Source organism: Heterodontus francisci, unplaced genomic scaffold (assembly GCF_036365525.1).
Source record: "Heterodontus francisci isolate sHetFra1 unplaced genomic scaffold, sHetFra1.hap1 HAP1_SCAFFOLD_75, whole genome shotgun sequence".
Classification (NCBI taxonomy): domain Eukaryota; kingdom Metazoa; phylum Chordata; class Chondrichthyes; order Heterodontiformes; family Heterodontidae; genus Heterodontus; species Heterodontus francisci.
The window spans coordinates 1,232,291-1,245,152 of record NW_027141820.1 but is presented as its reverse complement, the minus strand read 5'-3'; positions in this window follow the sequence as shown (position 1 = coordinate 1,245,152).

Below are 12,862 nucleotides of genomic sequence, written 5' to 3'. Positions count from 1 at the left end.
TTTTGCTCAGCATTTATTTCTCTCTCCCTTTTATTTAGTTCATGCATTTTCTTAGAAACATTTCATTTCAATTATTTCTGGGGCAAGAAATGAACAGAAGAGATTTGCTGCAATGATACCAGGGGTGAAGGATTTCAGTTATGTGGAGAGATTGGAGAAGCTGAGGTTGTTCCTCTTGGAGCAGAGAAAGTTCAGAAGAGATTTGTCCAAGGTGTTCAAAATCATGATGGTTCTCAACACTTTAAATCAGGAGAAACTGCTTCCTGTGGCAAAAGGGTCATTAAGCAGAGGACACAGATATCAGGTGATTGGCAAAAGAACCAGAGGTGACATGAAGAACCATTTGTTACACAGTAATGTGTTGTGATCTGGAATGCACTGCCTGATTGGGAGATGAAAGCAGATTCAATCGTAACTTTCAAAAGGGATATGGATAGATGCTGGAAGGGAAAATGTACAGGATTACAGGAAAAAGCCACGCAGCAGGACTAATTGTAATTTGTCTCTACCAAAGAGACAACACTGGCATGATGGACCAAATGGTCTCTTTGTTCGTCATTCTGTGATTCCATAGACATCATGTTACTAGAATTCCCTCTGACCTGGAAGAGAATCAAACCGAGATTCGAGGTATTGTAAACACCACCCATGCCATGTTGTTTATTCCCTGTTTTTCACATTGGCTGCCCCTCGTTCTTTATGTGTTTCCAGCCTGGTCTGCTCCTCTGACCTTCATTCCTGACACTCTATCGAGCGTGGCTGACTCATTGCTTGCAATGTTGTGTAATGGTGACTTCACCTTTAAGAAAGTGTACCTTTAAGAGACCAAGCCACTGATGCAACAGATGACATCATCATACATATATAAGGAGACACCATTTTGAGAGACACATTCTACACATGGCTTGTGGAGAGCACACACACACCAATGAGAAAATGGCAGCGATCTCTCTCCATTGTGGGTAAGAACCTGGTCATCAGGTGCGAGGCGCTCACGTTGTAGCTCTACGTGGTGCAGGTCTGGCCCATACACCACTCCTGCGCCGTGGCAGTCACCCGAGCCATTTTCCGCTTCGTCTGGGGATCTAAAATGGACCGGGTCCGCAGGGACACGATGTTCAAATCTCTGGACATGGGCGGGAAAAATGTACCCAACGTGGCCCTCATCCTGATGACCACCTTCGTGTGCGGCTGCATCAAGCTATGTGTAGAGCCCCAGTACGCAAACTCCAAGTGTCACTACGTGCTGTGGTTCTATCTGTCCCCGGTGTTGCGAAGGATGGGCCTGGTCACATTGCCGCGGAACGCTCCGTGCAGTTGGGCGGCGCCGTACCACCTATCCTTCGTGGAGCAGTTTCTGCAGAAAAACACCTTTGACCACCGGTCCATCAGGCAGTGGTCTGCACGGAATGTCCTCAAGGCCCTACGGGAAAAGGAAACGGTGGATCCTGTCGGATGGTTCCCCGAGCAGACCGTCAAAGTCATTTGGCGGAATGCCTCATCACCAGAACTTTCAAACAAGCACCAAGACGTAGCTTGGCTGGTGGTGAGAAGGGCCCTCCCCGTTAGATCCTTCATGCACACCCGAAGTCTCGCCCCCTCCGCACAGTACCCCCGCGTTGGCTGTGGTGGGGAAGAGACGGTCGCCCACCTCCTCCTGGAATGTGCCTTTGCAAAGCAGGTGTGGAAAGAGAAGCAGTGGTTTTTGTCAAGGTTCATCCCAAGCAGCTCTGTAACACAGGAGTCTGTGCTCTCCGGGCTATTCCCAGGGACGCACACCGAGACAAACATCAACTGCTGCTGGAGGACTATCAATTCGATGAAAGACGCCCTTTGGTCTGCCCGAAACTTGCTGGTCTTCCAGCGCAAAGAGTTGTCCACCACCGAATGTTGCAGACTGGCACATTCCAAGGTCCAGGACTACGTGCTGAGGGACGCACTAAAGCTTGGGACAGCCGCAGCAAAGGCTCAATGGGGAAAGACCACAGTGTAAGGTTCCCCCACCAAGCTGGACTGAGGGGCTGGAACCATGGGAAGCCCCTCGAACTGTATCGTTAATGTTCTCAATTGCTGTAAATGTAAAACTGTAATTGACATGACAATTGTGAAACGGAAGGGTTGGGAAGAAACTCATGACATTATTGAAAGAAACTGATCTCTTTTGCAATGTTTGTATTTTTTTGTGCTGTTTGGAAACTGTTTGGCAATGTAATTTTTACAGATTTTTATGAATAAAGTATATTTTGGAAATAAAAAAATAAAAAAAAAATGAGAAAAAGACCTGGGACCTGTGATCATGCCATGTAGATAAGAAAGACAATAAATACTGTTTGTATTGAATCTGAATATAAAGCCTGGGGTCATCATTTAATGTAGACGTAAGAACACAGCACAACACTATATTTTTCTGACATTGAGGATTAAAAAGAAGTAATCACACAGACAACCAGGGACATACAGAAGACTTACATTGACAATTCTAGATTTAAATAAATAACAATCATCATGTGTGCACAACAACAGCCAGTCTTTCCAGCCTTTACAGAGATAGACAGCAACCCAGGGCCACACTGGAGCAAATGGCTCACAAGACTTGAACTCCTAATGATGGCACTCGCTATCAATACACCCCGAAGAAAGAGAGCGTTACTCCTACACTCTGCTGGACCAAAAGTTGACAATACCTTCAATACACTCAGAGACACTGGGACCGATAATGATTATGATGTTGCGATGCATTTTCTAACAAGATATTTTTAAGCAAGGGCAAATCCCCACTCTGAAATTTATGTTTCAGGCAAGCAAAACAATCTGGTGCGAGACTCTTGACCACTACATGATGAGACTCAGAAGTCTGAGAAAGAGGCAAATAACGTGACGACGAGATTCCCCTGAGAAACACACAAAACACAAGGACACAGAGGAAACCCAGAGCAAGGTCAAGGATGACCAAGACAGAAATCACAATCACATTCAAACATCCAATCATTGCAGTGGTGAGGATCCTTATTACAAAACTTGTCCTTCGAGAGGGAAGAAGTGTCAAGTCTGCAGAAAAATGGGACATTTCACTACAGTATGCTGATCGAAGCCTGCAGGAAACATTCATAGATTTAAATGCCAGAAGGAAGATTACATATTTGCAGCACGAGAGAAGATTTTTGTTGCTCGCGACCACAAGTCCCGACACCTGCCCATATGTGATGTGTTCAGAGGTAATTAGACAATATCTGCAGTAATTGACTCGGAGCAATGATCAACATAATGGATGCTCCGACATTCCACAAGTAACAGAGAAAACAGAAACTGTAATTGAACAAGCTGATATCTAAAATCTTCTCCCATGGATCAGATACTCCTCCACCAGTCCTAGGGATCATGCAAGTTACTTTTAAGTCCTCCCAGGGGTCCACATGTCAGACTGAGTTCCATGTTGCAGAATCAAGCAAAGAAAATCTGCTCAGTTCCAAAACTATCAGCAAGTTGAAGCTGATTACGATCAACATCACCAGAGGTCAGAACTACATTGTGAAAGAAGACAGTCTGAAGAACGATCCACAATATATACAAAGACATCGGCAAAGTAAAAAAGAAAACTTTATTTTAGTTTGTTCAGTTTGTTTCTACTGTGCCTACCCACTGTTTTTTTCATGTTTGTGATTGTGGCTGTTTAGTTTTTCAGTCCATTAACACCCTATCTGCACTAATGCTTTGTCTTTCAGCACACCATTAACATATTGTTTGCCTTTTTCTGGTCAACTATTCTGTGGCCTTGTCCTATCTACACCTTCTCCTTTGTCATCTCTTGCCCCACCCCCGCTTTACTTGCTTATAATCTTTTACATTTCTAATATTTGCCAGTTCTGAAGAAGGGTCAGTGACCTGAAACGTGAACTCTGCTTCTCTCTCCACAGATGCTGCCAGACCTGCTGAGTCTTGTCAGCACTTTCAGTTTTTATTTCAGATTTCCAGCATCCGCAGTATTTTGCTTTTAAGAAATTCGATGAATCAGTTTCCTTATTTATTTCTGACAAATGATAGATTTGAGTTAGGTAAGGTACCAAGTGTGACAGAAACAAGCAGACAAATGGTGTTAATATACAGATCAGCAAATATCTAATTGAATGGTGGAACAGACTCGAAAGGCTGAATGTCCTCGTCAAGTTCCTATGTTTCTCTTCATTGTCCAAACCCCAACAGTAAACGTCTTTGTTCTCTCGATAGACATTGAATGAGCCATCGTGTGTTTCCAGTGTTTTGACTTGTTTAAAGGTCGGTTTTTGGGATGAGCCGATGGAATTTAAAACATATCCGGCTTCAAACTGCTATTAACCGAGGCCACGCTATTGTCGGATCATTTAATGACCACTCAAAATTCACCTGAGACCAGTGTTAGTGTGCAGCTATGAGAGGGGATTTCTGTACAGTCAGAGCAGGGAACAGCAGTGAGACCAGTGTTAATGTGCAGCTATGAGAGGGGATTTCTGTGCAGTCAGAGCAGGGAACAGCAGTGAGACCAGTGTTAATGTGCAGCTATGAGAGGGGATTTCTGTACAGTCAGAGCAGGGAACAGCAGTGAGACCAGTGTTAATGTGCAGCTATGAGAGGGGATTTCTGAACAGTCAGAGCAGGGAACAGCAGTGAGACCAGTGTTAATGTGCAGCTATGAGAGGGGATTTCTGTACAGTCAGAGCAGGGAACAGCAGTGAGACCAGTGTTAATGTGCAGCTATGAGAGGGGATTTTTGTACAGTCAGAGCAGGGAACAGCAGTGAGACCAGTGTTAATGTGCAGCTATGAGAGGGGACTTCTATACAGTCAGAGCAGGGAACAGCAGTGAGACCAGTGTTAATGTGCAGCTATGAGAGGGGATTTCTGTACAGTCAGAGCAGGGAACAGCAGTGAGACCAGTGTTAATGTGCAGCTATGAGAGGGGATTTCTGTACAGTCAGAGCAGGGAACAGCAGTGAGACCAGTGTTAATGTGCAGCTATGAGAGGGGATTTCTGTACCGTCAGGGCAGGGAACAGCAGTGAGACCAGTGTTAATGTGCAGCTATGAGAGGGGACTTTTGTACAGTCAGGGCAGGGAACAGCAGTGAGACCAGTGTTAATGTGCAGCTATGAGAGGGGACTTTTGTACAGTCAGGGCAGGGAACAGCAGTGAGACCAGTGTTAATGTGCAGCTATGAGAGGGGATTTCTGTACAGTCAGAGCAGGGAACAGCAGTGAGACCAGTGTTCATGTGCAGCTATGAGAGGGGATTTCTGTACAGTCAGAGCAGGGAACAGCAGTGAGACCAGTGTTCATGTGCAGCTATGGGAGGGGATTTTTGTACAGTCAGGGCAGGGAACAGCAGTGAGACCAGTGTTAATGTGCAGCTATGAGAGGGTATTTCTGTACAGTCAGGGAATGGAACAGCAGTGAGACCAGTGTTCATGAGCAGCTATGAGAGGGGACTTTTGTACAGTCAGGGAATGAAACAGCAGTGAGACCAGTGTTAATGTGCAGCTGTGAGAGGGGATTTCTGTACTGTCAGAGCAGGGAACAGCAGTGAGACCAGTGTTAATGTGCAGCTATGGGAGGGGATTTTTGTACAGTCAGGGCAGGGAACAGCAGTGAGACCAGTGTAAATGTGCAGCTATGAGAGGGTATTTCTGTACAGTCAGGGAATGGAACAGCAGTGAGACCAGTGTTAATGTGCAGCTATGAGAGGGGACTTTTGTACAGTCAGAGCAGGGAACAGCAGTGAGACCAGTGTTAATGTGCTGCTATGAGAGGGGACTTTTGCACAGTCAGGGCAGGGAACAGCAGTGAGACCAGTATTAATGTGCAGCTATGAGAGGGGATTTCTGTGCAGTCAGGGCAGGGAACAGCAGTGAGACCAGTGTTAATGTGCAGCTATGAGAGGGTATTTCTGTACAGTCAGGGAATGGAACAGCAGTGAGACCAGTGTTCATGAGCAGCTATGAGAGGGGACTTTTGTACAGTCAGGGAATGAAACAGCAGTGAGACCAGTGTTAATGTGCAGCTGTGAGAGGGGATTTCTGTACTGTCAGAGCAGGGAACAGCAGTGAGACCAGTGTTAATGTGCAGCTATGGGAGGGGATTTTTGTACAGTCAGGGCAGGGAACAGCAGTGAGACCAGTGTAAATGTGCAGCTATGAGAGGGTATTTCTGTACAGTCAGGGAATGGAACAGCAGTGAGACCAGTGTTAATGTGCAGCTATGAGAGGGGACTTTTGTACAGTCAGAGCAGGGAACAGCAGTGAGACCAGTGTTAATGTGCTGCTATGAGAGGGGACTTTTGCACAGTCAGGGCAGGGAACAGCAGTGAGACCAGTATTAATGTGCAGCTATGAGAGGGGATTTCTGTGCAGTCAGGGCAGGGAACAGCAGTGAGACCAGTGTTAATGTGCAGCTATGAGAGGGGATTTATGTACAGTCAGGGAATGGAACAGCAGTGAGACCAGTGTTCATGTGCAGCTATGAGAGGGGATTTCTGTACTGTCAGAGCAGGGAACAGCAGTGAGACCAGTGCTAATGTGCAGCTATGAGAGGGGATTTCTGTACAGTCAGGGAATGAAACAGCAGTGAGACCAGTGTTAATGTGCAGCTATGAGAGGGGATTTCTGTACAGTCAGGGCAGGGAACAGCAGTGAGACCAGTGTTAATGTGCAGCTATGAGAGGGGATTTCTGTACAGTCAGGGAATGGAACAGCAGTGAGACCAGTGTTAATGTGCAACTATGAGAGGGGATTTCTGCACCATCAGGGCAGGGAAAAGCAGTGAGACCAGTGTTAATGTGCTGCTATGAGAGGGGATTTCTGTCCAGTCAGGGCGGGGAACAGCATTGAGGGAGAGAAGCTGTCGTTATCTGGGTAGGGTCTGAGTTTATCGAATAGTATCAAGAAAGAGCAATTATATTGGGACTGGGTTGTGTTCTCTCTCACACACAGACAGTTACTCTCCCTCCCTCTGTCTTGCTCTCTCTCACAGACACATACCCAATTTTTTCTCTCTCTTGTGAACTCTGTCTGATACTCTTTCTCTCTGCCCATTTTCCAGTAGAAATAGAACGCCTTCTACTATTTTGGAGAATCTGGAGTTGTTCTTCTTTGGGAAGAGAAGGTTGAGATGAGATTTGATAGAGGTGTTCAAAATCATGAAGGGTTTGGACAGAGTAGATAGGGAGAAACTATTCCCATTGGCAGAAGTGTCAAGAACCAGAGGGCACAGATTTAAGGTGAAAAGCCAAAGAACCAGAGGCAACATGAGGAAAAACTTTTTTATGCAGCGACTGGTTAGGATCTGGATTGCACTGCCTGACAGTGTGGTGGAGGCAGATTCAATCATGACTTTTGAAAGAGAATTTAATAATTATCTGAAGAAAAGAAAATGCAGGGTTACAGGCAAAGGCGGGGGAGTGTGACTAGCTGGCTTGTTCTTGCAGAGAGCTGGCATGGACACAAAGGGCTGAATGGCCTCCTTCTGTGCTGTAACCTGTCTATGATTCTCTGACTCTAAGCCTAGAGATTACCAGTGCCTGTGAGTGCCTCACATGTCTGCAGGTGGTGAACCAGCCCGCAAACCAAGGAATGAAGCAGTAATTAAAGTTCAGAAATCCTAAGGTATCAGGATGTGGGAGGGACTATTGCTCTCAGTTTAAAGTACTGATTTCATTAATTGAATATCCTTAGTGTCCCAGCTCAGTGTAATCCTGAGCAATAATTGCCAGCAGGTTTTTGAAGTGACAATTAAATGAGGCCCTGTTGGTGGATGTTAAAGATTCCCCAGCGACATTGAAAGAATCACAGGGAATTCTCGCACTGTCCTGACCAACATTCCTGACTCAGTAACATCACCTGAAACAGCTAAACACAAAGAACTAACTGAAGGGTCAAAGTGTAAGGGAGAAAAACCAAACCCGTGTCAACTTCACACAGGAACCCATCGACCATCAGAAAACACACTTCATGAGCTGCAATGTCTGATCATTGAGTCACAGGTATCTCCTCCTGCCTGGCTTCGTTCCGTGTGGGAATGGGAATTAGAATGTTTCAGCAACTCATGAAGGTATCCCCGGAGCAGTTGAAACAGCATTCCCCGTGTTTCAATAAGAAATTCTGATCTGAAATGAAGAAAAAACAGAAAATGCTGGTAATACTCAGCAGATCTGTCCATGACAGGACTGATACAAGCTCAATTCTCAATCCAAACAGTGAGAGATCCAAACACTGAGACAGAATAAGAACAGAGAGAGAAAAAACAGGTTAACTGTGCTATGAGAGTAAAAGCAGGAAATGCTGGAAATACTCAGCAGGTTTTGGCAGCATCTGTGCAGAGAGAGAAGCAGAGTTAACATTTCAAGTCAGTTACCCTTCATCACAGCTGACAAATATTATAAATGAAAAGGTTTTAAGCAAGTAAAGCTGGGGGTGGGGCAAGAGATAACAAAAGAGGTGTTGATTGGACAAGGTCACAGAGAATAACTGACCAGAAGGGCATGGAACAAAGGCGAACAGTGCTGAACAGTGCTCAATGGTGTGCTGAAAGACAAAGCGTTAGTACAGAGAAGGTGTGAATTGACTGTAATGCACAAAGCACTCCGAGCACAAACATTAAACATTTTTTTAAAACAGAAACAATGGGTAGACACAGTAGAAACAAACTAACCAAACTAAAAAAAAAACTGAAATAAAATAACCAAATAAAAAAGAAAAAAGAAAAAAAACTAAACATAAAAAAGTGTGTAGGGGGTGTGGGGGTGTGGGGGGTGGGGTCCGTCATGCTCTGAAATGATTGAATTTAATGTTCAGTCCGGCAGGTTGTAGCGTGCCTAATCACTGACCTGAAACGTTAACTCTGCTTCTCTCTCCACAGATGCTGCAGACCTGCTGAGTATTTCCAGCATTTTTTGTTTTTGTTTCAGATTTCCAGCATCTGCAGTATTTTGCTTTTATGTTATGAGAGTACTTCTACTGTTTTTGTAAACATGTTTTAAATATGTAAAGTTGAATTATGGACACTGATTCATGTGGAATCTTGAGGAGATTCCTCCAGTCCTCTGGCATCATTCCCATATTCAAGGAGGATTGAAAGATTGTGGTTCGAGTCTCCGCTATTTCCAACCTTACCTCCCTCAGCAACGCAGGATGCAGCCCATTCAAACTGGGTGACTTTTCTACTGTGAGAGCTGCCAACCTTGTAATTGTCTCCGCTTTATCTATTTTCATTCCGTCCAATTTTCTCACTTCCTCCTCCTTCACTGTGACGTTTGCAGCATCCGCTCATTTTGTGATGCCAGATGAAATGTACTTAATTAGTACCTCAGCCACACCCTCTGCCTCCACAGGATCTCCTAATTGACCCACCCTTTCATTGTCTGTCCATATGTTGGTAAAAGACTTCAGTGTTCCCAGTTATGTGACCCGCTAATCTTTTCTCATACATTCTCTTGCTGATCTCATTTCCTTTTTCAGCTCTCCTCTGTACTTTCTGTATTCTGCTTGTTTCTCTACTGCATATGAATCCTCACATGATTTCGATATGAATGATTTTTGAACTATTTTGTTGAAGGATTGAGTTTTGTAAATTTCTCCCTAGCTCCCCTCATGGTCAGGCAGAAAGTTTAACTGCTATGTTTTCAAACAGCAACAGCTTTATTTGAAAAGCCATTGTGACAGGATTCCGGGTTTTAATCCAGTCACAAATCTAGTTCTGATGTCTTGTGGCTCCAGCTGTCACATGACCTGTCAGAGGATGACCTCATAATTGACCCAGTCATGGAGCTGTGGGTTGATGTTTAAATTGCTTCAAAATAATTTTCCAGAAGGACAATCAAAATGAATCGATATATAAAAGATAGATTTTGTGAATTTGTGCTCCCAGTGGAAATTCCTGCAGAGTCTGCTGGTTTTCATATCCCCAATTCCCCACAGGAAGCTCTGTGCTCGGAGTCTGCATTCATTCTAACAACATTACACAGCATCATTTCATGGGAGACCCCAGTGTGAATTGTAGACAGGTGGGTCAGTTTTAACTTTCAAAGTAACACAGAAGCAAAATACTGCAGATACTGGAAATCTGAAATAAAAACAGAAAATGCTGGAAATACTCAGCAGGTCTGGCAGCACCTGTGGAGAGAGAAACAGAGTTAACGTTTCAGATCTGTGACCTTTCATCAGAACTGGGCTGAAATTGTTTGTGGAACAGACACGATGGGTCAAGTGGCCTCTTTCTGTGCCTTAAACATTCTCTGACTCTGTGATTCCATGAGATTGTGGAATCAATTTCAGGGTCGATGACATTGCACTCTGTAAGGATAGGAAGATGGAGATTATTAAGTGCAGTGCAAGAATATAGATGCTTTTACATTATTTTAATCGAAATTGATTTAAATTTTGTGCTCACGAATCCTATCTTTTGATCACAATGACATTGATAACAATGGAAAAAGCAAGACTTGCATTTCACGACCACAGGACGTTGCAAAGCCTTTCACAGCCAATGAAGGACTTTCCAAGTGTAGTCACTGTGGTCATGTAGGAAACATGGTGGCCAATGTGCGCACAGCAAGCTCCCAGAAACAACAACGTGATAAAAACGAGATAATCTGTTTTTAAGTGATGTTGATTCAGGGTTAAACAATGACCAGTACCCCAGAAATAATTCCCCTTCTATTCTCTGAAATAGTGCCATGGTACCTTTAACATCCACCTGAGAGGGCAGAGGGATCCTCAGTTTTCTGTCTCACCTGAAAAACAGCATTTCTGACAGTGCAGCACTGCCTTAGTACTGTACTGGAGTGTCAGCCATTTTTAACGGGCTGTTAGTCCGACTGGAAAATATTTAAAGGAAGATGAAATGAAATGAAATAAATACATTGCTTTTGCCTCTCTCCCATCCCCCCAATAACAGTTAAATTAATTATTTGCCCTTCCCTCCCAAAACCTACCTTTACCATCTGACCTTCCGCCCAAAACTGCGCAAACTGTAAACTATAACCCTTCCCACCATCCCCTACACCCATGACATTAATTTGACTCCGTCCCCCCTCCCCCACACTGAGAAACTTACCTTCTCCCCCCTCCCCACCAGTGTTGCACCTCATTTCCCCGGATGGGGCTCCGAAGGCACGGCAGTGCCGGTCACCGGGCTGAAGATCGCAGCTGGATATCAGGAAGTGATGGGATAATAATTAATGCAGGTTTGTGGTCCCGTTGCCGAGCGGTGGGGGTCCCCCCACAACGCCTCGCCGTCGCCAGCAATATCGAGCCAGGCCCTGCCGGCGTTGAGGTCCATGGCGTGCCTCATCCGGGGCCATCTTCAGGAGGCTCCCACCCCACCCCCACCACAGATCTCGACGTTGAGGGCTCTATAGAATCCAGCCCATTTATTCTGTCAATCTCAACTCCACAAGGATTTGTCTGTTAATTGTAGAAAAATTAAAGCTCTATCACCTTTTGATAAAAGGGGGTTTCAAATCCATTTCCAAACAAATGATAGTTCTCATTGTATCTAGAACATGTTTTCTTACATACAAACATACCAATTAGGAGCAGGAGTAGACCACTCGGCCCCTCGAGTCTGCTCCACCATTCAATAAGATCATGGCTGATCTGATTGTTACCTCAACTCCACATTCCCAACTGCCCCCGATAACCTTTCACCCCCGTGTTTATCAAGAATCTATCTACCTCTATCTTAAAATATTTCAGAATTTCTGTCGTCCAGCAACTCTCACTTTATTTCCTGGATTTCACATAAAAAATGTATTTCCACACTTCCTGTACTTCATTAATGTTTTTGCTCTCTGGGGATTTCCCTTTAATTATATTCAGCGCTGGTATTTTACTGCCACACACTGACTGAAAGTGTCCCATCTTTCTGCAGGAAAAACACTCAGCTTCTTTGGCGAGGCAGTTTTCCCACTTGTGTCTCGCTCGGCCACACATACTGCAATTGGTTGCAGCTACCACTAGATGCTCTTCCCGTCTTTCTTGTCTTTTACCCCTAATTTTTCCTTTTGTTTTCTGAACAAATTCAATTGAGTCTGCAACTCTCGAGATCAGACTCCCCCGTCCCCTTGGACAACGGATTGGTTAAACTTTCTAACCTCTGTTTGTCTGCTCAATTGAAACTCTTTCGTTAATGTGAGACCAGCCCTGGACTGTAGATGATCTCAAAGGGTGTTGTCTAATACCCCGAACACAATCCTGTCTCCATTCAGTTCTTCCCTTAAGTTGCGGTATTCACAATCCTCCGTGAGATTGTACAAGTCATTGATAAATGAATGAATACTCTCCCCTTTCTGTTTTGTACGCTTATTAAATTCAAAGTGATTGCTGACAATGCAGCAGCCAGCCGACGTCATCAGAGCGCTCCAAGCTCGCACATGCACAAACAGTCTCCTGCGCTCTGAGATGCTGCGCATGCTCAGCCTCCGTCTTCCAGGACGAAGTGGCGCATGCGCGGGAAAACTCTCTACCCCCTCTCAGCCACTCACTCCAGGCCGCTCGCTGCCCGCTCCTCGCTACCCCGCTCCCCCGCCCTCCGGCCACTTGCTCCCCCCCCCACCCCCGCACTGCCCTCTCTCCGTCCACTCACGGCCCGCTTCCCCCCCACGTCCCTCCAGACACGAGCTCTAAGCCATGCTGCTTCCCTCCTCTCGGCCGCTCGCTCCAATATTCGATCATTCTTCACCGCACCACCCGATAAAGCAAGGCGAGCCTCGAGGGGTGATGGGGCAATGTTGGAGTGAGTGGCCGAGAGGAGGGAAGCGGCAGAGCCCATGGCCTGGAGTGTGAGCGGCCAGAGAGCAGGATGGGGGTGGTGGTGGGTGAAGCGGGGAGTGAGCAGTCAG